General features: G+C 42.4%; 1 pseudogene; it reads right to left on the bottom strand.

Moving 5' to 3' along the window:
• Nucleotides 1-670: 670 nt before the first annotated feature.
• LOC119358090 lies at nt 671-20,251 on the bottom strand (annotated as a pseudogene).
• Between the last annotated feature and the right edge of the window lie 6,550 nt (nt 20,252-26,801).

The raw sequence follows: 26,801 nt of genomic DNA, 5'->3' as shown, positions 1-26,801 counted from the left end.
TGTTCGGTGTTTGATCGGTTGAATCAAGAAGATGTTTGACTACATCAACCGTGTTAAACTAAAGCTTCCGCTTTCGGTCTACGAGGGTACGTGGACACACTCTCCTTGCTCATTGCTATGCATCTCCTAGATAGATCTTGCGTGATCGTAGGATTTTTTTTGAAATTGCATGCTACGTTTCCCAACAGTTTTGTGCTGCTGGCCGCCTCGACCTTCGTTCGTCAAGGGTCCATGGCATGGAGGCGTGCTGGATCTCCCTCTTCTCTACACATCTAGAAGAGAAGACCTGACCAGAGATTAGACACGGGGAGGGAGAGAGATAGGAAGAGGAAGGAGGATGGATTGAACTCGCCAGAGTGTGAGGCGCCGCCGCTCCCGAATCCCTAGCAGTGGGGAGGGCTGTTGGTGGGCATGAGCGTCGAATCCAGAAGGAGGGGAGGACGCATCGGAGGGTGGCAAGCTCAGGAGGGTGCCTGACTAGCGCGTGTTGTACAACCCGCGCTACTACTACGGCTTGTGTGTGGGGCATGGTTAGGGATATTTACTAGTAGCGTGTTTTGTAAACCATGCGCTACTAGTAGTATTTACTAGTAGCGTGATTAATATAGCTCCCAACTAGTAATTAGTAGTAGCGTGGGGTCAATATACTGCGCTACTAGTAAACTACTACCTATAAGCTTTTCCCTAGTAGTGACACTGAATCACCGTATTTTTGGAACAAAGTTAGGACACAAAGGAAGAACGAGGTCTTGAAGAGAGTATGGCACTTCTTCCACCGGTTGAAGTAGTTCCCAATTACAACCTTGTAGTTTGGCCTCTGCTTCACCAATGTGTGTTAATCCAAGACCCTGGCTCTGTAGCTGATGTATTCCTTATGTAGGTCAAGAAGGGTTATGCACGCAAGAATGTCAATGAACATCGAATCAGCCAGTGAGAATTGCTCGGCTCTTTCTCACTTTGCTGCATAGTCTCAGAATCCTTCAGTCTGTCTACGGTCTCATAAGCACCACGGAGACTGACATCATACATGCTAGATAAATCTGGGGCTTCAGCCATCCGAGCAATCAGCACCCGATGTATTAACTTGGAAACAAATGCATGGTACCTACTTTAGTGGGGTGGGAGTTAGTGTGAACATCTTAAGATTCCAAAAAAGAACTTTCTGCATCCATTGCAAAAACTCAATATCCACCAGCTGGATTCACCGCTTAGCATAGTAATAAAGTGCCAATGTTTAGGAAGAACTTAGAAGAAAGGGCCCTCGGTATTTTCATGTGAATTTGTGATGGCAATGATGTCTGAATATTGTGAAGAAAGGGCCCAAAGTATGTGCTCTAAGTATGAACTGCAAGCAATTTGGTTAGATTCTATAGTATTAATCTAAGGTGAAGTGTTATGTCCGCGCTTGGATGTATTCCTTTGATCATGATTTTTCCTAGTAAAATCCAAACGGCGGAGAGTGGGGAGTGATCAATAGAAGTAGGGAGTAATAGGCGGCCACTCTATACATGATTTTGCGATCACCAGATTGACAAGCACCATTCATTTAGTTGAATTGATTGTTTTGCTTGACAACTCAACTGATATGAATGCACGTAGTTGACCTCTCCAGAGAGAATGAAATGAACTCCCTTGAGCACTCAACTAATGCAACTATTTAGGTGCTTTAGTCCTTTATTTTGGTTTATGCTCATAAGTTTTTCAAATGTGAACCACTGAAGCCAACACCCCTGGCTCTCAAGTGTGGCGGTGCTCTTAAAAACTAAAAAAAGACAATACCCCTTTTGTTCAAGATTCACCACTCGTGATAAAATATCATTTTTGCCTCGCACGCTCATATTTGTTTCGTCATCCTGTTTGAGTTTATCGTCATACTGTAATGTTTTACCATATCATTTGGTTATGCATTTAATTTCTGAATCATGAATCGTGTCTACGGAAAGTAGCCTTTTGAGGTTTTGATAAAAATCTTGTCTTAGAGGTCCACTAACAAATATTCACCTAGTAACACCTAAACGATTAAATCTATGTAATCATCTGATTTGTTTGGTTAAATCTGTCTGGAGATTGTGATTTCTCACGGAGCAACTTTTCTGTTGTCATTTCCATGTGCAGAATCTACACCTCACGACTCTGAAGTGGAGGTTGAATCAGCCTGCTTAAATGCCCTACCCATTAGTGGTGAACATGGTACGACAGCTACAACTTCAACCGTTCCCTTTTAGAGTTTCCTCCATGTGTCAGGTTCCCACTGCTCTCAGGCTCTCTTTTCTTCCTCTTGTCGACTAGTCTTCTAGATATCAGATTATCTAAGTATGTGCACTCATATTTACGTTGTATGCATTAATCTATTCCGCAAGAAGGGAAGAGGAAGGAGTGCTTAAGAACCATAGGAACGGGAGGCACCGGGAAAACACCAAATGTAATATTTGTACCTCCACACTAGAGGTGAAAACAAATAAGTTTGGCTTTCCCCCATATTCCCATTCCTAGCGTTCTGAAGATCACTCTTCTTCCTCTTCATGGCTTACTCTTAGTGCCTACAAAACTCTCAAATAAGTAAACACAAAGCTTGAAGTTTTGGACAAAGTGTTTCAGACTATAAATAAACTGTAGGTCACTCTATATAGAGAACCTTCAGAAGCGCAAGCATTGAAGACTCGCAGTGCATGGCGCACCAATCTACATCCAATGACAATGGGGCCCCACAATAACTCGGCCTTGTACTATTGTCATGTACTCTTAAGTCATAGCACATGCAGGGAGATCTTCTACTTACCAACATCCGAAAGCTGATATCTCATTTTGTTAAACTGTGCATTTATATAGAACGGTAGAACCAAATGTTATGGGTAAAAAATAAGAATAATATGAAGCAAAAAAGTTAGCAAGCAGAAGTTATGATCTAAAAATAATAATAATATGAACTTGTACAAATTGAACATAGAAAAAATACGGAACGTTGGAAAAGGAAATTTGAGTTACAATTGGTACACATGGACTTCATCTTTTTTAGAGAAAAGGCGTCGGTCAAGACCGAGAAGAGCTCGAACCTAGACATACTTTGAATTAACAAACCATCAACCAACCAGGATTACAAGGGCACCACAATACAACAGAGATGCAAAGCAAGCGGAAAGAAAGATACAAGGCACTAGGCAGAACAACACAAAGGCAACAGCAGAAGCGCCGATGCCGATAACCAGCACTACGCCTACATCGACTAGCAAACTAAGTGCACCGAAGGAGGGTCACACTGAGCAAGCATAGAGCATCAGCTGCATCCATAGGCCAAACTTGGGCAACACTTCACAAAGGGACATTACCCTTTCACCCAGACTCGATGGGTGCTGCACCGACGACCAGCAGAGTGACTACCACAGAGCCCAACTCAAGGTGTCCGAGTTGCCATAGGAGAAGCAGACAGAGCTGACCCACAAATCACAGGAGACCAAGCAAATGAGAACCAAATCCGGCGGTGGCAGCACAGAGCATCGGAAGGCGGCAGTGGCAGTGGACTTCATATATTAGCTACACTAGAATAGATGATAATGTCAACCGCACAAAAAAGGATAGATGATAATGTAATCATCCCATGATTAACAGATTATGTAATAGCAAAACTAGAATGCTTGTATAGGTCGTTACTGGAGGAAAAAATATATAGGCTCGCTGTTCTTTAAGTAATTTGGCATCCGAATAATGTATGTTGTGCACAGATACATAGAAGGAGAGATATAGAAAAATAAGAATCATTAGCCACAACCCCTTGGTGGAAGCATACTGGTCACGTCCTTGTGTGAACTCACTATCTACATCGATTCACCATGGGACATCTAGGCAATATGCTGAACCACCTAGCAGTGGCGGAACGTGAAGCATATTTTAGGAGGGGCCAGATGAGTGTATGAAAATATATTGTGATCAGAGACTGGGAGATATTAAAAAACAGAAATATATTAATATCAAGTAAATACCAATTACACCCAGTCTTTACACCAACAAGATGCCTAAAAACATCCAGGATGCACACAACCAAAAGAAGAGGAGAAGAGAAAAGGAGACCATGCCAGGGTGATCAAACACCCGCAGTAGTAGCACTCTAACCACCACCAAAGACATCACCCGGACTGAAAGAAGGTTCTCCAAAAGCACGCCTTCAGGAAGGAAACAATGCACAAGAGTTGTCGTTGTCCGATCAAAGATCGTAGGTTTTCACATTAGAGAAATATTGCGTTCCCAAAACAATGCTTTCAACAAGGTCACTACCAGGCACAACCAACAAAGGCCAGATCTTGAGTTTTCACCCTGGAAATCACAATTTGGTACTCAAAGGAGCACCACCAACAAAGAAGTCCTCCGATGCTACCGCCCCCACTTGCGGAGGCCACTATACAAGTCACATACCGCCAGACTCACAGGAACTCCCACCCGGTCTGGACAGGAACATATCAACAAGCCAAGTCTGAACAACTGCCTGTGAAGCAAAGTCTTCATCGCATCCAAGACCTCGCCTTTGCCACTTCCAGGTCCTCCAATCACGCCATGACATTCTCCGCATGCGTTGATCCTTGGAAATCTTGGTATAGACATGTCCCAAGGTGTCAACAAAAACACAACTTCGCGATACCCTAGTGAAGCTGGTTATGCTGATGTTGCGGGTGCATACCACCGGCCCCTATCCAATCAAGGTTTCCAAAGAGCGCCATATATGCCGGTCCTTGTTTTCCTTTGAAGGAGAAGTCTGGAACTCACTGATGGTCAGATCAAAGAGGAATGATCGCATGTAGAACGGTGACTTTGCGCGAAGACCACTAGGGCCACCGCCTGGCCAATTATTTTGCGAGACATGATATCCCAAGATAAACCATATCTCGACGCCCACCTCCGGAGGAAGGAGGAGGCCGCTGCCACCATGTCCGGGGCCGATGCCCTGGCGCCCAAGTGATGCGGTCCGAGCCGCAGGCCGTCGATGCCACGCACAGGAAGCAACAAGGTGCGAGATCGGTGCCAGCCAGGCCCATGCGGGACTAGATCGAGCCCACCATGCCGATGTCGCGCCTCTGGCTACCGCCACCATGCACCAACGCGACAGAAGGAGTGGGAACGGGCACCACCGCCACGCCCAGCAATAACCAGCAGGAGCCCCGCCGCCGCCACATCGTGCGGGTTTTCCCGACGGTGCCTCCGGCGACGGCGGAGGGAGGGGAGGGGTGAGGGGAGAGGGCCTCAAGCGCCGGCAGGGGAAGCCTTGGTGCGGCGCGGTATCGCTGCACTGGGGTTAGGTTAGGCCTCATTTTTCATTTTTCAGACGTCGGAGAATTAGCGGAGTTATTAACATAAATACAAGCCTATTTGGCAAAAAAATCTAGGAAGGGGGGCCACGGCCCAGTTTTTTTTCCATTGATGCTCCGCCACTGCAACCTAGTATTTTCAATGTGTCTCTAAACAATACGTTAAAGATATTGTTTCATGATCAAGTGTAGAATTGGAGTTAAGAGTTTGCAAAGCTGTTGATAAGTCATTTCACAGCCATCGTTGCTTCTTCCTAGTATGTGTTATCTATTCATTTCCCTATGCCCATGTGTGACCTTTGTAGGAATAGTTTATGTGATTTAGATCATTTTACATGGTGGATGCTAATTGATGCTAAAAATATATTTAGTCTGAACACCCTATAGATATCGTTCAACATGGATTGCCTAAGTAACAAAATGAGCAGACTAAGGTATAGCCTAGTGGTGGGAAGGGGTTGATGCCTTCCCACCCTCCCAGGTTCAAGGCATGGTACTTGCAATTTGGGTTTGTTGTACCAATTATACTATAGGGGCCTCCCTTACAGTCTTTCTATCAAAAAAGCAACAAAATGAACCACCTAGTATTTTAGGGACAAGGCTCAGACACAAAGAACGAGGTCCTGAAGATATTTCAGTAATTCTTTCACCCTCCTTCCTAGTTACAACCTTGTAGATCGGCCACCATCACTCAAAGGATCAAATCACACGGGTTGCAATGCAAACACCCACCGAAGTTCAAGAGTGGAGGAAATAAGCCTTATCCCGCACGTCAAAACGATATATAAAAATACATCATTTTATTGTCATTTACAAACTCGATTGGAGTTTAGAGTTTTTGAGGTGGTTGTTTCTTGCTAGCATGCGTATATATCGATTAATTTGCTATGTGCATGTGTGAAGTCTCGGGGAACATTTTGTCCGTTTTAGTTCATTTTACAGGGTGCATGCTGAAAACAATTTGCAATGCATGTTCTGTTACATATTTTGTGAGCTGACTACCATCTTTGTCACTCTAACTTCTGCTATGACTCTTAGCTACACTCGCTGGCATTGGTGTGTCATTGCTCTGATTTTCTCTACATCATGAGTTCAACAAATGGGAACTAGTGAAGAATATTCATCATTTTATTTATTAAAGTTGTGTGTCTCATCTTAACAAGTCAGAAAGTTTGCTTATTTATGTTTCTATGACTAACTAGCCCTTTACGAGATATAACAATGTGTACTTCATATGTACTACATGACATGTAAATTAAATGTATTGGTGTGTTTCATGGTGCTAGTATAATCTTAAAAATGAAATGGTATTACCAAATTGTCAAGTATAAACTAGTTGGCTTGTTAAGCCGACATCTTATCCTATGAATGGATTAAGGTATCCCAAAGAAATAAAGACAGAAAATAGAAATTCAACTATGCAGGGTGTATGAACTTGAAAGAAATCATTTTAATACTATGAATCATTTTTATGTTGTGTGATCCAAAAGGAAGAGGAATGAACACCAAAGAACAATCGGCATGGGTGGCAACATGAAAACTCAAAACAAATCCTCTTCCGGTGTTAGATGAGGAACTCATGTTTTAGCCTTCCATCATGTTACCATGCTCACCTCTCTTAGGCCCTCTTTTTTTCCACTTTCTATCTCGTACTGGACATCTCATATAACCTAAATATATGAACATATATGTATTCTTTTCCGGCTAAAGCAATTTAACAAGCAAAAAGGAAGAGGAAGGAGCGCATAAGAATGATAGGAATGGGAGGCATCGGGAAATACCAAACCAAATTTCAACCACAACACAGGAGATGAAGAACCAATAAGTTAGACTTTCCTTTATGTTCTCATTCCCACCGCTCTTAGGCCCTCTATTTCTTCCACTTCCTAGCTCACTTTTGAGATCTCACAACGAATATGTGCGCATATATTTTATTTCCATGCTAACGCAACCAAGCAAGCCAATGAAAAGGAAGGAGTGCTAGAGAACAATAGGAGCAACCAAGCAAGCAAAAGAAAAGTAAGGAGTGCTAGAGAACAATAGGAATAGAAGACATCAGGAAACACCAAACTGAATTCTCACCTCCTACACTAGAGGTGGAAGCAAAGCAAGTTAGGGTTTCCTCCATGTTCCCATTCCCACCTCTAAAATAGTGAAGCCAGTAGCAATGACTTCGTTTTCAAGCTACTGAAATGCACTTAAATGTTGAATTTGGATTAGCAAATTACACGAGCGATGCGGCGGCCGCTCTCAAGCTCTCTTTTCTTCCTCTTCTCAACTAGCCTTCTAGATCTCAGGTTATCTAAGTATGTGCACACATATTTACGGTTTATGGATTAATCTATTGCGCAAGCGAAAAGGAAGAGGAAGGAGTGCTCAAGAACCATAGGAATGGGAGACATCAGGAAAGCACACAACTAAATATTTGCACCTCCAACACTAGAGGTGAAAATATAAGAGTTAAACTTTCCTCCATGTTCCCATTCCTAGTGCTCTTATGCTCTCTCTTTCTTCCTCTTCCCTGCTTACTATTGAGCCTACAAAAGCTGAAGAAAAAAGTATCAGACAACAAGCTTGAAATTGTTGGACTAAGTCTTTCAACTTTGATGTATAAATAGATGTGCTATGCACTATGTAGAGAACCATAGGAAGATCAACTAATTAAGACACCCAGTGCATAGTATCACTATACAGCCAATGACAATGGGGCCCATTGTCCTGTGTTGTACATGTAGAGCATGTGCAAGGATATCTTGTGCATTCATACAGCAGGAAAATAATTTAGCGTTTTCACGGTAGAAGAAAATAAAAAATACTCTCCTTCGCCCTGCCAATTACTAGTAGTAGTTGCTACCACCTGAGATGCCAACTAACAACCACCTCGGCGTGCACACGCACCTCACCTGCCCTCATCGATGATGGAGGAGAACATCGGCGACAGGTTCCCGGTCACCGGCGTGGCATCCCTGCCCGCAGCAGGGCCGGCGCTGAAAGACTGTTGACAGACCGGCCTGGCTGCTCGTGCCTGTGTAGCTGCTGCTGCTCCCGGCCTTGACCTGCCAATCCGTGATGTAGCACGACCATGTTGGCATCTTCCATGAGCATTGACACCACCATCGGCATCAACGGTCGTCGGTGGGGCGACCCCTGGGTGCAGATGAGTGCGACGCGGATCACCCGGAGCACCTCCTCGCTGTTGAATTGCGACAACTTCGGATCCACAAAGTCGAGGGGGCTGTCGTTCTCGTACAGGTCCCACACCTGAAAACATCCAGAGTTTCAGTAATCGTAGTAAAAAAATCAACTGTAAATTATGTGGCGGTCGGTTCACATAACTTTCAACATTACTCCACCAACTTCTATCAACACGTTATTTGGGACGTGGCTTGATGGGATAGATACTGCTACAGCGAGACACATTCGTGTGGGAGTATGTGCTTTATTGTGGGCAGTTTGGAACTGCAGAAATGATTTGGTTTTTAACAGAACAACAAACATTCATTTTTTGCAGGTTATCTTCAGAACAACTGCATTGATCCATATGTGGTCGCTAGTCACTCCGATAGAGGCCAGTGAGCATTTGGTTACTGGGTCTACCCGATGGGAGATGGTAGCACAGGATATTTTCACCGGTTAGGATGGCGGTCATGTAATATGATAGGCATGTAGTGCTCCTACCTTTTGCCAGCCGGTTGTGGCCTTTCTTTTTATGCTTTGCTCTTCGTGAGATTTTTTTGTATTTCTTTGTTCGAGACTTGGAGACTTTTGTTGGACCTTTTGCTTATTAATAATATTGGCCGTATGCATCATTCCGATGCAGAGGCTGGGGCGATCCCCCTTTTCGAAAAAAAAGATTTTGCCGACAGCATACCGACCAAATCACAGTTGTGGGCTTGTGGCTTTACTTTCTACTAATATACTCTGGATTTTATTGACCTTACTGAAGGAAATATGCCCTAGAGGCAATAATAAAGTTATTATTTATTTCCTTATTTCATGATAAATGTTTATTATTCATGCTAGAATTGTATTAACCGGAAACATAATACATGTGTGAATACATAGACAAACAAAGTGTCACTAGTATGCCTCTACTTGACTAGCTTGTTGATCAAAGATGGTTATGTTTCCTAGCCATAGACATGAGTTGCCATTTGATTAACGGGATCACATCATTAGGATAATGATGTGATTGACTTGACCCATTCCGTTAGCATAGCACTTGATCGTTTAATTTGTTGCTATTGCTTTCTTCATGACTTATACATGTTCCTATGACTATGAGATTATGCAACTCCCATTTATCAGAGGAACACTTTGTGTGCTACCAAACGTCACAACGTAACTGGGTGATTATAAAGGTGCTCTACAGGTGTCTCTGAAGGTACTTGTTGGGTTGGCGTATTTCGAGATTAGGATTTGTCACTCCGATTGTCGGAGAGGTATCTCTGGGCCCACTCGGTAATGCACATCACTATAAGCCTTGCAAGCATTGCAACTAATGAGTTAGTTGCGGGATGATGTGTTACGGAACGAGTAAAGAGACTTGCCGGTAACGAGATTGAACTAGGTATTGAGATACCCACGATCGAATCTCGGGCAAGTAACATACCGATGACAAAGGGAACAACGTATGTTGTTATGCGGTTTGACCGATAAAGATCTTCGTAGAATATGTGGGAGCCAATATGAGCATCAAGGTTCCGCTATTGGTTATTAACCGGAGACGTGTCTCGGTCATGTCTACATAGTTCTCGAACCCGTAGGGTCCGCACGCTTAAAGTTCGGTGAAGATCGTAATAAGAGTTTTTTGTGTTTTGATGTACCAAAGGTTGTTCGGAGTCCCGGATGAGATCGGGGACATGACGAGGAGTCTCGAAATGGTCGAGACGTAAAGATTGATATATTGAATGACTATGTTTGGACATCGGAAAGGTTCCGAGTGGTTCAGGCATTTTTCCGGAGTACCGGGAGGTTACCGGACCCCCCCCCCCCGGGAGAAGTTATGGGCCTTATGGGCCATAAGAAGGAAGCACACCAGCCCACAAGGGGCTGGTGCGCCCCCTTTGGGCAGGAGGCCGAATTGGAGAAGGTTTGGGGGGTGCGGCCCCCCTTTCCTTCTCTCCTACTCCTCCTTCCCTTCCTCTCCTACTCCAACTAGGGAAGGGGGAAATCCTACTCCCGGTGGGAGTAGGACTCCTCCAGGGCGCGCCATAGGGGCCGACCCTCTCCCCCTCCTCCACTCCTTTATATATGGGGGTGGGGGCACCCCATAGACGCACAAGTTGATCTTCGTGATCGTTCTTTAGTCGTGTGCGGTGCCCCCTTCCACCATATTGCACCTCAGTCATATTGTTGCGGTGCTTATGCGAAGCCCTGCGTCAGTAGAACATCATCACCGTCATCACGCCGTCATGCTGACGAAACTCTCCCTCAACACTTTGCTGGATTAGAGCTCGAGGGACGTCACCGAGTTGAACGTGTGCAGAACTCGGAGGTGTCGTACGTTCGGTACTTGGATCGGTCGGATCGGGAAGACGTACGACTACTTCCTCTACGTTGTGTCAACGCTTCCATTGCCGGTCTACGAGGGTACGTAGACAACACTCTCCTCTCTCGTTGCTATGCATCACCATGATCTTGCGTGTGCGTAGGAATTTTTTTGAAATTACTACGTTCCCCAACAGTGGCATCCGAGCCTAGGTTTTATGCGTTGATGTAATATGCACGAGTAGAACACAAGTGAGTTGTGGGCGATATAAGTCATACTGCTTACCAGCATGTCATACTTTGATTCGGCGGTATTGTTGGATGAAGCGGCTCGGACCGACATTACGCATACGCTTACGCGAGACTGGTTTTACCGCCGTGCTATGCACACAGGTGACTAGCGGGTGTCAGTTTCTCCAAGTTTAGTTGAACCAAGTGTGGCTACGCCCGGTCCTTGCGAAGGTTAAAACAGCACCAACTTGACAAACTACCATTGTGGTTTTGATGCGTAGGTAAGAACGGTTCTTGCTAAGCACGTAACAGCCATGTAAAACTTGCAACAACAAAGTAGAGGACGTTTAACTTGTTTTTGCAGGGCATGTTGTGATGTGATATGGTCAAGACATGATGCTAAATTTTATTGTACTAGATGACACCCCGCGCGTTGCTGCGGGAATTGTAGCAATTAAAAAATTGGAAATTGGACAAATGAAAAGATAATTTGAATATACTTGTTAACTGTGTTGTCTCTCGGCTAAATTAAACCCATTTAATGACACCGAGCAATACACAATACAAATATTTTCCATTTTTCTTTAAGAAATATCAACATTACTACTCTTTCAATTGTCCAGTGACTAAATATAGTGAGCATGAAATCATCTGTTCATCCAAAACATCTCACAAAAGGAGCAAATAAAAATAGAACAAATCAAATAGGCATCGATGATTTCCTTGGGAGGTGATAATGCTTCTTAGTCACCTACATTATACTCACTTCTTATCTTCAGTCGATGACCATAGCACAGTGTTGGCAATTGAAAACTGGAAAGGAAACAACGTGTGAGAAGAGGTGCATGATGTCAAGAACATAGGCATACCAATTCTGGTTGTGACATTATTACAGCCAAGTAATTAAACATGTACTACATTTAGTGAAGGAAATATTAGACAACAATTAGCAAGAAATTAACAATATTAGAGAAATTTGCAAGAAAGGTCAGTTTCAACAGGAAATAAAATAGTGAGGCAATCTAACAGTTCAGTGGACAGAGAGTTAGCCCTTCATCTCAACTTGAAACTTTAATGCAATATTGGCAGGAGATTGTCCCGATAGTAACTGAAAAGGGAATGAGAATTAATACAATACATGAAAATAGAATGACATTAAAATATAAAGAATATATGTATCCTGATGCTAACAGAACGTAGAAGATTAAAAGAGAACACATCACCTCTGCTTATGATAAGAGAAGGACCTCAAACGCTACACAGAAGGCATAGTAGAGCAAAGAACAAAGCATGTTAGTTAATGTTTGGGATTACCTGCCTGAGTTCGGCTGGCAACAAACTCGAACAGTGTCCAGGATTGCAAAGTATTGCGTCACCAGTCCACTGCAGTGCCTCCAATGGGTGGCTGCATCAAGGACGACGACAATCCGATCTGCTTAAAATTGATGTCCACATTCTACTATTATGGGCTCGATTAGCCTTACAGACTTGAAATAAGGTGTTATGGAGATCTGCAGTTATGCCGCACACATACATGTTCAGAAGATTTTTAAGGTCTGGGATGTAGGAACTCGTGGTTGGAGCATGGCATGTTATAATACTGCCAGAAAAAAACAACGTACCTAAAAATGAACTGGACTACTCTGATCCTCTGGTCCTACAAAACAATCATAATAGTTCAAACTGAATACAGATAAAATTTGTACTAATCAAACATGAGAGAGAGATATGCAGGTCTGTAGTTGAGCAAATATCAGAACATCCAACCAAGCTGACTCGGGACTGAGAGGGAGGAGAGTCCCAACCTCTTATCCACGTGACATTCAAGGAGGACGCCGGCGCCCGGCGGCAGCACATCTAGTTCAATGGGTGTCTGGTTCGACGCCTGGGCGCGGGATTTGGGCAGCAGAGCCGACGGTGGTGGCAAAATAGGGATTCAGGTTGGCAGCAACACAGAAATCCGGCAGCCACGAACTTCTTACCCAACCATGGCATGCGTTTCGATCTCATGGCGTGAGTGGAACCGATGAGCCCGGAAGAGAGGTTAATAACAGAGGAGATCAACCGTGTGGTGGAGAAAATAACTTGGAGGATACCAAAGGGTGTCGTGGAGACCATTATTTCTTAGGGAAAAAAGCTGAAATATCATATATGTAATCTAGGAAAAAAAGATTAATTTGCTTATGTGGTGGTTTGCTGAGTTGGATAGGCTGTTGCTCCCTGAAGTTTCACCTTCTGCCACAAGACATGAAGAGACAGCTAAACATTTGGGCTTCTTTTTTATTTAGACAATCGGGCTTCGGTGCACAGTATATAAGACTGTAATCCGTTTTTTTTGCATGGAGGATATGGCGGGCCAAAGAATGAATGTCTCATGGCTGTATGCGGACGCATTGCTATGATGAAGAATTGATGACATGGCCAAGTGCTGATGTGGACAGTTTGCATGTCTAGATAAATAAGGTAGTGGGGGTGAACTTCTTAGGTATATAGGATGAGATGATCATGTTTTGTAACCGAGTTATCGGCAATTGGCAGGAGCCATATGGTTGTCGCGTTATTGTATGCAATGCAATTGCGCTGTAATGCTTTACTTTATCACTAAGCGGTAGCGATAGTCGTGGAAGCATAAGATTGGCGAGACGATAACGATGCTACGATGGTGATCAAGGTGTCGCGCCGGTGACGATGGTGATCATGACGGTGCTTCGGAGATGGAGATCATAAGCACAAGATGATGATGACCATATCATATCACTTATATTGATTGCATGTGATGTTTATCTTTTATGCATCTTATCTTGCTTTGATTGACGGTAGCATTATAAGATGATCTCTCACTAAATTTCAAGATGAAAGTGTTCTCCCTGAGTATGCACCGTTGCCAAAGTTCGTCGTGCCCAGATACCACGTGATGATCGGGTGTGATAAGCTCTACGTCCATCTACAACGGGTGCAAGCCAGTTTTGCACACGCAGAATACCCAGGTTAAACTTGACGAGCCTAGCATATAACAGATATGGCCTCGGAACACGGAGACCGAAAGGTCGAGCATGAATCATATAGTAGATATGATCAACATAGTGATGTTCACCATTGAAACTACTCCATCTCATGTGATGATCGGACATGGTTTAGTTGATATGGATCACGTGATCACTTAGAAGATTAGAGGGATGTCTGTCTAAGTGGGAGTTCTTAAGTAATATGATTAATTGAACTTTAATTTATCATGAACTTAGTCCTGGTAGTATTAGCATATCTAGGTTGTAGATCAATAGCTCGCGATGTTGCTCCCAGTTTATTGTGTTCCTAGAGAAAAATTATGTTGAAAAATGTTAGTAGCAATGATGCGGATTGGATCCGTAATCCGAGGATTATCCCCATTGCTGCACGGAAGAATTATGTCTTTGATGCACCGCTAGGTGACAGACCTATTGCAGGAGTAGAGGCAGACTTTATGAACGTTTGGCTAGCTCAATATGATGACTACTTGATAGTTTAGTGCACCATGCTTAACGGCTTAGAATCGGGACTTCAAAGATGTTTTGAAAGTCATGGACCATATGAGATGTTCCAGGAGTTGAAGTTAATATTTCAAGCAAATACTCGAGTTGAGAGATATGAAGTCTCCAACAAAGTTCTATAGCTAAAAAGATGGAGGAGGAGAATAGCTCAAGCAGTGAGCATGTACTCAGATTGTCCGGGTATTACAATCGCTTGAATCAAGTGGGAGTTAATCTTCTAGATAAGATAGTGATTGATAGAATTCTCTAGTCACCATCACCAAGTTAGTAGAACTTCGTGATGAACTATGATATGCAAGGGATAACGGAAACGATTCCCAAGCTCTTCGTAATGCTGAAATCAACGATGGTTGAAATCAAGAAAAATATCAAATGTTGATGGTAGACAAGACCACTAGTTTTAAGAAAAGGGAAAAGGGAAGAAGGGGAACTTCAAGAAGAACGACAAGCAAGTTGCTGCTCAAGTGAAGAAGCCCAAGTCTGGTCCTAAGCCTGAGACTAAGTGCTTCTACTGCAAAGGGACTGGTCACTGGAAGCGGAACTGCCCCAAGTATTTTGCGGATAAGAAGGATGGCAAAGTGAACAAAGGTATATTTGATATACAGATTATTGATGTGTATTTTACTAGTGTTCGTAGCAATCCCTCAGTATTTGATACTGGTTCAGTTGCTAAGAGTAGTAACTCGAAACGGGAGTTGCAGAATGAACAGAGACTAGTTAACGGTGAAGTGACGATGTGTATTGGAAATGGTTCCAAGATTGATATGATCATCATCGCACACTCCCTATACTTTCGGGATTAGTGTTAAACCTAAAATAAATCTTATTTAGTGTTTGCGTTGAGCATGAATATGATTGGATCATGTTTATTGCAATACGGTTATTCATGTAAGTTAGAGAATAATTGTTGTTCTGTTTACACGAATAAAACCTTCTATGGTCATACACCCAATGAAAATGGCTTGTTGGATCTCGATCGTGGTGATACACATTTTCATAATATTGAAGCCAAAAGATGCAAAGTTAATAATGATAGTGCAATTTATTTGTGGCACTGCCGTTTAGGTAATATTGGTGTAAAGCACATGAAGAAAATCCATGCTTATGGACTTTTGGAATCATTTGATTACGAATCAGTTGATGCTTGCGAACCATGCCTCATGGGAAAGATGACTAAGACTCCGCTCTCCGGAACAATGGAGCGAGCAAAAGATTTGTTGGAAATCATACATACTGATGTATGTGGTCCGATGAATATTGAGGCTCGCGATAGGTATCATTATTTTCTGATCTTCACAGATGATTTGAGCAGATATGAGTATATCTACTTGATGAAACACAAGTATGAAACATTTGAAAAGTTCAAAAGAATTTCAGAGTGAAGTGGAGAATCGTCGTAACAAAAATAAAAGTTTCTACGATATGACCACAGAAATAAAATATTTGAGTTACAAGTTTGGCCTTCAGTTAAAACAATGTGAAATAGTTTCACTACTCATGCCACCTGGAACACCACAGTGTAATGGTGTGTCCGAACGTCGTAACCGTGCTTTATTAGATATGGTGCGATTTATGACATCTCTTACTAATTTACCGCTATCGTTTTGAGGTTATGCATTAGAGACAGCTACATTCACGTTAAATAGGGCACCATCTAAATTCGTTGAGACGACACCGTATGAACTATGGTTTGGCAAGAAACCTAAGCTGTCATTTCTTAAAGTTTGAGGTTGCAAAGCTTATGTGAAAAAGTTTCAACCTGATAAGCTCAAACCCAAATCGGAGAAGTGCGTCTTCATAGGATACCCAAAAAAAATTGTTGGGTACACCTTCTATCACAGATCCGAAGGCAAGATATTCGTTGCTGAGAATGGATCCTTTCTAGAGAAGGAGTTTCTCCCAAAAGAAGTGAGTGGGAGGAAAGTAGAACTTGATGAGGTAACTGTACCTGCTCTCTTATTCGAAAGTAGTTCATCACAGAAATCTGTTCCTATGACTACTACACCAATTAGTGAGGAAGTTAATGATGATGATCATGTAACTTCAGATCAAGTTACTACCGAACCTTGTAGGTAAACCAGAGTAAGATCCGCACCAGAGTGGTACGGTAATCCTGTTCTGGAGGTCATGTTACTTGACCATGATGAGCCTACGAACTATGAGGAAGCGATGATGAGCCCAAATTCCGCGAAATGGCTTGAGGCCATGAAATCTGAGATGAGATCCATGTATGAGAACAAAGTATGGACTTTGATTGACTTGCCCATTGATCAGCGAGCCATTGAGATTAAATGGATCTTCAAGAGGAAGACGGAAGCTGATAGTAATGTTACTATCTACAAAGCTAGAATTGTTGCAAAAAGGTTTTAGACAAGTTCAAGGTGTTGACTACGATGAGAGTTTCTCACTCGTATCTATGCTTAAGTCTGTCCAAATCATGTTAGCAATTGCCGCATTTTATGAAATCTGGCAAATGGATAAACAAAACTGCATTCCTTAATGGATTTATTAAAGAAGAGTTGTATATGATGCAACCAGAAGGTTTTGTCAATCCTAAAGGTGCTAACAAAATATGCAAGCTCCAGCGATCCATCTATGGACTGGTGCAAGCATCTCGGAGTTGGAATATACGCTTTGATAAGTTGATCAAAGCATATAGTTTTATACAGACTTGCGGTGAAGCCTGTATTTACAAGAAAGTGAGTGGGAGCACTACAACATTTCTGATAAAGATATGTGTATGACATATTGTTGATCGGAGATAATGTAGATTTATTCTGCAAAGTATAAAGGAATGTTTGAAAGGAGTTTTTCAAAGAAAGACCTCGGTGAAGCTGCTTACATATTGAGCATCAAGATCTATAGAGATAGATCAAGACGCTTGATAAGTTTTTCAATAAGCACATACCTTGACAAGATTTTGAAGTAGTTCAAAATAGAACAGTCAAAGAAGGAGTTCTTGCCTGTGTTACAAGGTGTGAAGTTGAGTAAGACTCAAAACCCGACCACGGCAGAAGATAGAGAGAGAATGAAAGTCATTCCCTATGCCTCAGCCATAGGTTCTATAAAATATGTCATGCTATGTACTAGACCTATTGTATACCCTGCCCTGAGTTTGGCAAGGGAGTTCAATAGTGATCTAGGAGTAGATCACTGGACATTGGTCAAAATTATCCTTAGTGGAATAAGGATATGTTTCTCGATTATGGAGGTGACAAAAGGTTCATCGTAAAGGGTTACGTCGATGCAAGTTTTGACACTGATCCAGATGACTCTAAATCTCAATCTGGATACATATTGAAAGTGGGAGCAATTAGCTAGAGTAGCTCCGTGCCGAGCATTGTTGACATAAAAATTTGCAAAATACTTACGGATCTGAATGTGGCAGACTCGTTGATTAAACTTCTCTCACAAGCAAAACATGATCACACCTTAGTACTCTTTGGGTGTTAATTACATAGCGATGTGAACTAGATTATTGAATCTAGTAAACCCTTTGGGTGTTGGTCACATGACGATGTGAACTATGGGTGTTAATCACATGGTGATGTGAACTATTAATGTTAAATCACATGGCGATGTGAACTAGATTATTGACTCTAGTGCAAGTGGGAGACTGAAGGAAATATGCCCTAGACGCAATAATAAAGTTATTATTTATTTCCTTATTTCATGATAAATGTTTATTATTCATGCTAGAATTGTATTAACCGGAAACATAATACATGTGTGAATACATAGACAAACAAAGTGTCACTAGTATGCCTCTACTTGACTAGCTTGTTGATCAAAGATGGTTATGTTTCCTAGCCATAGACATGAGTTGTCATTTGATTAACGGGATCACATCATTAGGAGAATGATGTGATTGACTTGACCCATTCCATTAGCATAGCACTTGATCGTTTAGTTTGTTGCTATTGCTTTCTTCATGACTTATACATGTTCCTATGACTATGAGATTATGCAACTCCTGTTTATCGGAGGAACACTTTGTGTGCTACCAAACGTCACAACGTAACTGGGTGATTATAAAGGTGCTCTACAGGTGTCTCCAAAGGTACTTGTTGGGTTGGCGTATTTCGAGATTAGGATTTGTCACTCCGATTGTCGGAGAGGTATCTCTGGGCCCACTCGGTAACGCACATCACTATAAGCCTTGCAAGCATTGCAACTAATGAGTTAGTTGCGGGAATGATGTGTTACGTAACGAGTAAAGAGACTTGCCAGTGACGAGATTGAACTAGGTATTGAGATACCGGCGATCGAATCTCGGGCAAGTAACATACCGATGACAAAGGGAACAACGTATGTTTTTATGCGGTTTGACCGATAAAGATCTTCGTAGAATATGTGGGAGCCAATATGAGCATCCAGGTTCCGCTATTGGTTATTGACCGGAGACGTGTCTCGGTCATGTCTACATAGTTCTCGAACCCGTAGGGTCCGCACGCTTAAAGTTCGGTGACGATCGTAATAAGAGTTTTTGTGTTTTGATGTACCAGAGGTTGTTCGGAGTCCCGGATGAGATTTGGGACATGACGAGGAGTCTCGAAATGGTCGAGACGTATTGATATATTAGATGACTATGTTTGGACATCGGAAGGGTTCCGAGTGGTTCAGGCATTTTTCCGGAGTACCGGGAGGTTACCGGAACCCCCCGGGAGAAGTTATGGGCCTTATGGGCCATAAGAAGGAAGCACACCAGCCCATAAGGGGCTGGTGCACCCCCTTTGGGCAGGAGGCCGAATTGGAGAAGGTTTGGGGGGTGCGCCCCCCTTTCCTTCTCTCCTACTCCTCCTTCCCTTCCTCTCCTACTCCAACTAGGGAACGGAGGAATCCTACTCCCGGTGGGAGTAGGACTCCTCCAGGGCGCGCCATAGGGGCCGGCCCTCTCCCCCTCCTCCACTCCTTTATATACGGGGGTGGGGGGGCACCCCATAGACACACAAGTTGATCTTTGTGATCATTCCTTAGCCGTGTGCGGTGCCCCCTTCCACCATATTCCACCTCGGTCATATCGTAGTGGTGCTTAGGCGAAGCCCTACGTCGGTAGAACATCATCACCATCATCATGCCGTCGTGCTGACAAAACTCTCCCTCAACACTTTGCTGGATCGGATCTCGAGGGACGTCACCGAGTTGAACGTGTGCAAAACTCGGAGGTGCCGTATGTTCGGTACTTGGATCGGTCGGATCGGGAAGACGTACGACTACTTCCTCTATGTTGTGTCAATGCTTCCATTGCCGGTCTACGAGGGCATGTAGACAACACTCTCCTCTCTCGTTGCTATGCATCACCATGATCTTGCGTGTGCATAGGAATTTTTTTGAAATTACTACGTTCCCCAACACTTACATTTTCAAATATAAGTATAAGGTGTATCGTCTTCAAGCCTAGTGTGATGGTTCGGTTCACCGGCAACAATCTCCAGCGCTACCACGCCGAGTGCAAACACGTCAATCTTCTCAGCCGTGTGGCCTCTCATGGCGTACTCACGTCCATGGTAGCCACTAGGAGAAGGAAAGCCAGCCAATCGCCGTGAGGACATTTAATTTTTTTTCACAAACTCATGAGGGTGATGTCGATGGAGACAAATTAAGACATAGGCTGGGAGTTAGTGTGAACATCTTAGGATTCCAACAATCAACTTTCTGCATCCATTGGAGAACCTCAATATCCACAGGCTGGATTTCACCGCTTAGCATAGAGGTAAAGTGCCAAAGTTTTGAAAGGAATTAGAAGGAAGGGACCTCAGTATTTTCATGTGAATTTGTGATGACAATGATGTCTGAATATTGTGAAGACTGATGTTTACCTGAATATTGTGAAGGCAGATTTTTACCCAAAGTGTGTGGTCTAAGAATGAATTGGTAGTAATTTGGCTAGATTCTATAGTATATTAGTAAACTATAAGGTGAAGTGTTCTGTCCGCGCTTGGATGCATTCCTTCCATCATGACTTTGCCTAGTAAAACCCAAACGGCAGATAGCGGTGAATGATCAATAGAAGTAGGGAGTAATAGGCGGCCACTTTATACCTGATTTTGCGATCACCAGATTGACAGGCACCATTCATTTATTTGAAATGATTGTTTTGCTTGACAACTCAACTGATACAAATGTACACAATTGACCTCTCGAGAGAGAACGAAATTAACTCCCATGACAACTCAACTGATGCAACTATTTAGGCACTTTAGTCCTTTATTTTTGGTTTATACTCATAAGTTTTTCAAATGTGAACCGTTGAAGCCAATTTCCCTGGCTCTCAGGTGTGGCGGTGGTCTCAATTTTTTTTCTAAAAGCAAATACCCCTTTTCTTCAAGGTTCATCACTCGTGATAAAATAGCATTTTTCCCTCGCGCGCTCATATTTGTTTCGTCATCCTATTTGAGTTGATCATCGTACTGTAATGTTTTACCATATCATTTGGCTATGCATTTAATTTCTGAATCATGAATCGTGTCTAGGGAAAGTAGTATTTTGAGGTTTTGATTAAAATCTTGTCTCACAGGTCCAGTAACTAATATCCACCTAGTAACACCTAAAATATTATATCTATGTAATCATCTGATGTGTTGAGTTAAATCTACATAGACATTGTGATTCCTGACGAAGCAACTTCTCTGTTGTCATTTCCATGTGCAGAATCTGTACCTAGCAGCTCTGAAGTTGAGGTTGAATTGAATCAGTAGATGAAATATTGTAGCTGCCAATGGTGAAGATGGTACGACAGCTGGAACTTCAACCGTTCCATTTAGGGTTTCCTCCATGTTCCCATTCCCACTGCTCTCAGGCTCTCTTTTCTTCCTCTTCTCAACTAGCGTTCTAGATCTCAGATTATCTAAGTATGTGCACACATATTTATGAATTAATCTATTGTGCAGGAGAAAGAGAAGAGGAAGGAGTGCTCAAGAACCATAGGAATGGGAGGCATCGGGAAAACACCAAACATAACATTTGCACCCCCAATACTAGAGGTGAAAACAAATAAGTTTGGCATTCCTCCATATTCCCATTCCTAGCGCTCTTAAGATCTCTCTTTCGTCTACTTCTTCACAGCTTACTCTCAGTGCTTACGAACTCTCAAATAAGTAAACACTAAGCTTAAAGTGTTGGACTAAGTGTTTCAAACTATAAATAGACTGTAGGCAACTCTATAGAGAAACTTAAGAAGAGCACGCATGGAGGACTCACAGTGCATGTGGCACCATTCTATAACCAGAGACAATGGGGCCACACAATAACTGGGCCTTGTCCTATTGTCATGTACTCTTAATTCACATCACATGCAGGGAGATCTTTTGCTTACCAACATCCGAAATCTGATATATCATTTTATCAAATTGTGCACATATATAGAACCAAATGTTATGGGTAAAAGATAAGAATAATATGAAGCAAAAAAGGTAGCAAGCAAAATTTATGATCTAAAAGAAAATATGAATTTGTACAAATTAAACATAGGAAAAATATGAAAGGATGGAAAAGAACATTTCGATTACAATTGGTACACATGGAGTTCATATATTAGCTACACTAGAATAGATGATAATGTGATCAGCCCATGATTAAACAGATTATGCAGTAGTAAAACTAGAACGGTTGTACATGTCATTTCTAGAGGAAACAATATACATGTTTGTTGTTCTGTAAGTAATTTTGCATCCAAATTATGTAGGCTACACACAGATACATAGGATAGATAGGAAAACAAGAATCATCAGCCATGATCCCTTGGTGGAAGCATATTGGTCAAGACATCAAGTACTTGTCTAAACTCACTATCCACATCAATTCAGCATGGTTCACCTAGGCAATACGCTGCACCACCTAGTATTTTGGGACAAGGTTCAGACACAAAGTAAGAGTGAGATCCTCAAGATAGCTCGGTACTTCTTCTAGCCGCAAAGTACTTCACAGTTACAACCTTGTGCCTCGGCCACCATCCCTTGGATCAAATCACCCAAGTTGTGATGTGAACATGCATTGAGGTTTGAGAGTGGAGAAAATAAGTTGCGCGTCTAAATAGTATGTTAAAAACACAGTGTTATGCTCAAGTGTACAAATTCCATTGGAGTTTAGAATTTGTGAAGCTATTGATGAATCATTTCATAGTTATGGTTGCTTCTTGCTAGTATGTGTTACTTGTCCATTTTCTATGCCCATGTGTGAACTCTATAGGAACAGTTTATGTGATTTAAGATCATTTTACAGGGTGGAAGCTAATTAACGCTAAAGATAATCTGAAATGCATATAGTTTACGTGTTATGTTTGCTAATTAAAATATTTCCCACTCTGATTTCTGCTCCTATTCTTAGCTTCAATGGTGAGGAGTGGTGTGTCATTGATCTGATTCATATCCAGATTGATTTCAACTTAATGGAACGAGTGAAGAATATGTACCATTGTATGTGTTAAAGTTGTGTGTCTCATCTTTCTTATCTTGCTAAATTTAAAAAGGTGCTAGTGTATGTTTCTTTGACTACGTGGATTTTTTTTCCAGATCTAGATGTATATTTAATTTATATTAATTGCCTTGGAATGATATGGACTCGTGTGCAGAATAATCCGGGGCTAAAACATGTTTTGTTCTATTTGTAGAATTTGAAATGTAGTTTACTATACTATACTATATTTTAAAGTATAAACTAGTTAGCAATCCGCCATCTTACCATACCATGGATTAAGGAATGCCAGAAAAACAGCAAAAAAATAACATTCCTACTACGTAGAGTATATGAACTTGAACCAAATCATGTTATATTATGAATCCTTCTCGTGTTGTGTGATCCAAAAGGAAGAGGAAGGAGCACCAAAGAACAATAGGCATGGGAGGCATCAGGAAAACTCAGACCAAAGCATCCTCTAGTGTTAGATGAGGAATGAGAGCTTTAGCCTTCCATCATGTTCCCATGCACACTGCTCTTAGGCTCTCGTTACTTCATCTTCCTGTCTCACAGTGGACATCTCATATCATATGAATATATCAACATATATGTTTACTTTATTGCTAAACAATCTACCAAACAAATAGTAAGAGGAAGAGCGCTTAAGAACAATAGGAATGAGAGGTATCGGGAAATATGAAATGGGATTTCCACCTCAACAAAAGAGGTAAAGAACCGGTAGGTTACGTTTTTCTATGTGTTATCATTCCCATTGCTATTAAGCTCTCTCTTACTTCCTTTTCCTAGATCGCTTTTGATATTTCACATTGAAGATGTGCACACACACATATATTTGGTTTCTAATCAAAGCCAAGCAAGCCAATTTTGTGTGCCCTTACCACCTTTCTCACTCTGATTTCTGCTCATACTCTGAGTTAGCAGTGGTATGTCATTGATGTGGTTTACTCTCCAACATGAGATCAATATAAAGAACCATCCTATGTGTTAAAGTCATGTGTCTCATCTTGTTAATTCTAAAAATGTGCTTGTTTATGTTTCTACAAAGGCCCTTTTTGGACATAGAGAGGTATACTTCATATATATAAGGACTCGTGTGTGGAAGCCTAAAAAAGGACCCATGTGCGGAATAATCTGGAGCTACACATGTGTGTCGTTATGGAATAAGGAATGCCAACAGACAAATAAACACAGAAGATAGCAATCCAACTATGTAGGGCTAATGAACTTGATCAAATCATATTGTACTACGAATCATTTTCATTTTGTATGATCCAAAAGGAAGAGGAAGGCACACCAAAGAATAATAGGGATGGTAGGCATCAGGGAAAGTCAACCAAAGTATCTTACTTTGTTACACAGGAACTGAGAGGTGAGAGCTTTAGCCTTCCATCATGTTCCCATGCCCACCTTTTGGTCCTCTTCATGTTATCCATATGCATTCTTTTGCTAAAGCGATTTAGCAAACAAAAAGGAAGAGGAAGGAGTGCCTAAGTGAAGGAAATATGCCCTAGAGGCAATAATAAAGTTATTATTTATTTCCTTATATCATGATAAATGTTTATTATTCATGCTAGAATTGTATTAACCGGAAACATAATACATGTGTGAATACATAGACAAACAGAGTGTCACTAGTATGCCTCTACTTGACTAGCTCGTTAATCAAAGATGGTTATGTTTCCTAACCATGGACAAAGAGTTGTTATTTGATTAACGAGGTCACATCATTAGTTGAATGATCTGATTGACATGACCCATTCCATTAGCTTAGCACCCGATCGTTTAGTATGTTGCTATTGCTTTCTTCATGACTTATACATGTTCCTATGACTATGAGATTATGCAACTCCCGTTTGCCGGAGGAACACTTTGGGTGCTACCAAACGTCACAACGTAACTGGGTGATTATAAAGGAGCATTACAGGTGTCTCCAAAGGTAGATGTTGGGTTGGCGTATTTCGAGATTAGGATTTGTCACTCCGATTGTCGGAGAAGTATCTCTGGGCCCTCTCGGTAATGCACATCACATAAGCCTTGCAAGCATTGCAACTAATGAGTTAGTTGCGAGATGATGTATTACGGAACGAGTAAAGAGACTTGCCGGTAACGAGATTGAACTAGGTATTGGATACCGACGATCGAATCTCGGGCAAGTAACATACCGATGACAAAGGGAACAACGTATGTTGTTATGCGGTCTGACCGATAAAGATCTTCGTAGAATATGTAGGAGCCAATATGGGCATCCAGGTCCCGCTATTGGTTATTGACCGGAGACGTGTCTCGGTCATGTCTACATTGTTCTCGAACCCGTAGGGTCCGCACGCTTAAGGTTACGATGATAGTTATATTATGAGTTTATGCATTTTGATGTACCGAAGGTTGTTCGGAGTCCCGGATGTGATCACAGACATGACGAGGAGTCTCTAAATGATCGAGACATAAAGATTGATATATTGGAAGCCTATGTTTGGATATCGGAAGTGTTCCGGGTGAAATCGGGATTTTACCGGAGTACCGGGAGGTTACCGGAACCCCCCGGGAGCTATATGGGCCTTAGTGGGCTTTAGTGGAAAGGAGAAAGGGGCAGCCCAAGGTGGCTGTGCGCCTCCCCCCTTCCCCTAGTCCTATTAGGACTAGGAGAGGTGGCCGGCCCCCTCTCTCTCTTTCCCCCCTCAAGGAGTCCTATTCCAACTAGGATTGGGGGGAATCCTACTCCCAGAGGGAGTAGGACTCTCCTGGCGCGCCCTATGTGGCCGGCCAGCCTCCCCCCTTTGGTCCTTTATATACTGAGGCAGAGGCACCCCAGAAACACACAAGTTGATCCACGTGATCTATTCCTTAGCCGTGTGCGGTTCCCCCAGCCACCATAGTCCTCGATAATACTGTAGCGGAGTTTAGGCGAAGCCCTGCTGCTATAGTACATCAAGATCATCACCACGCCGTCGTGCTGACGGAACTCTTCCCCGACACTTTGCTGGATCGGAGTCCGGGGATCGTCATCGAGCTGAACGTGTGCTCGAACTCGGAGGTGCCGTAGTTTCGGTGCTTGATCGGTTGGATCGTGAAGACGTACGACTACTTCCTCTATGTTGTGTCAACGCTTCCGCAGTCGGTCTGCGTGGGTACGTAGACAACACTCTCCCCTCTCGTTGCTATGCATCACATGATCTTGCGTGTGCGTAGTTTTTGAAATTACTACGAAACTCAACACTAAGAACGATAGGAATGAGACACATAGGGAAATACCAAACTGAATTGCCACCTCAAGACTAGAGGTGAAGAACCAATAAGTTAGGATTTCCTCTATGTTATCACTCCCACTGCTCTTAAGCCCTCTCTTTCTTCCTCTTTCTACCTCATTTTTTGACGTCTGACATGAAATATGTGCACACATATGTTTGGTTTTTAAGCTTCAACAACCAACGAAGCCAAAAGGGAAGAGGAAGGAGTGCTTGAGAACAATATAGGAATGAGAGCCTTGGAAAACACCAAAGTGAGTTCTCACCTCCAACACTAGAGGTGGAAACAAAGCAAGTTAGACTTTCCTCCATGTTCCCACTCCCACTGTTCTTAATTATGCTCTCTTTTCTAACACTTTTCGACTCGCCTTCAAGCTCTCCACTTAACCAAATATGTGGACCCATGTCTATTGATTCTCCACCAAAGCTATTGTATAAGACAAAAGGAAGAGGAAGGAGTGCACAAGGACAACAGGAATGGAAGGCATCAATAAAGGATCCATGAAAAATATTTGCACCTCCAACACTAGAGGTGCAAACGTACAAGGAGGGATTTCCTTCTCTTCATGCTTACTCTCGGAGCCTACAAATCTAACGAATCA

Source organism: Triticum dicoccoides, chromosome 2A (assembly GCF_002162155.2).
Source record: "Triticum dicoccoides isolate Atlit2015 ecotype Zavitan chromosome 2A, WEW_v2.0, whole genome shotgun sequence".
Lineage (NCBI taxonomy): Eukaryota > Viridiplantae > Streptophyta > Magnoliopsida > Poales > Poaceae > Triticum > Triticum dicoccoides.
The sequence above is the reverse complement of the archived record's forward strand: the minus strand, read 5'-3'. Positions and strand labels throughout refer to the sequence as shown.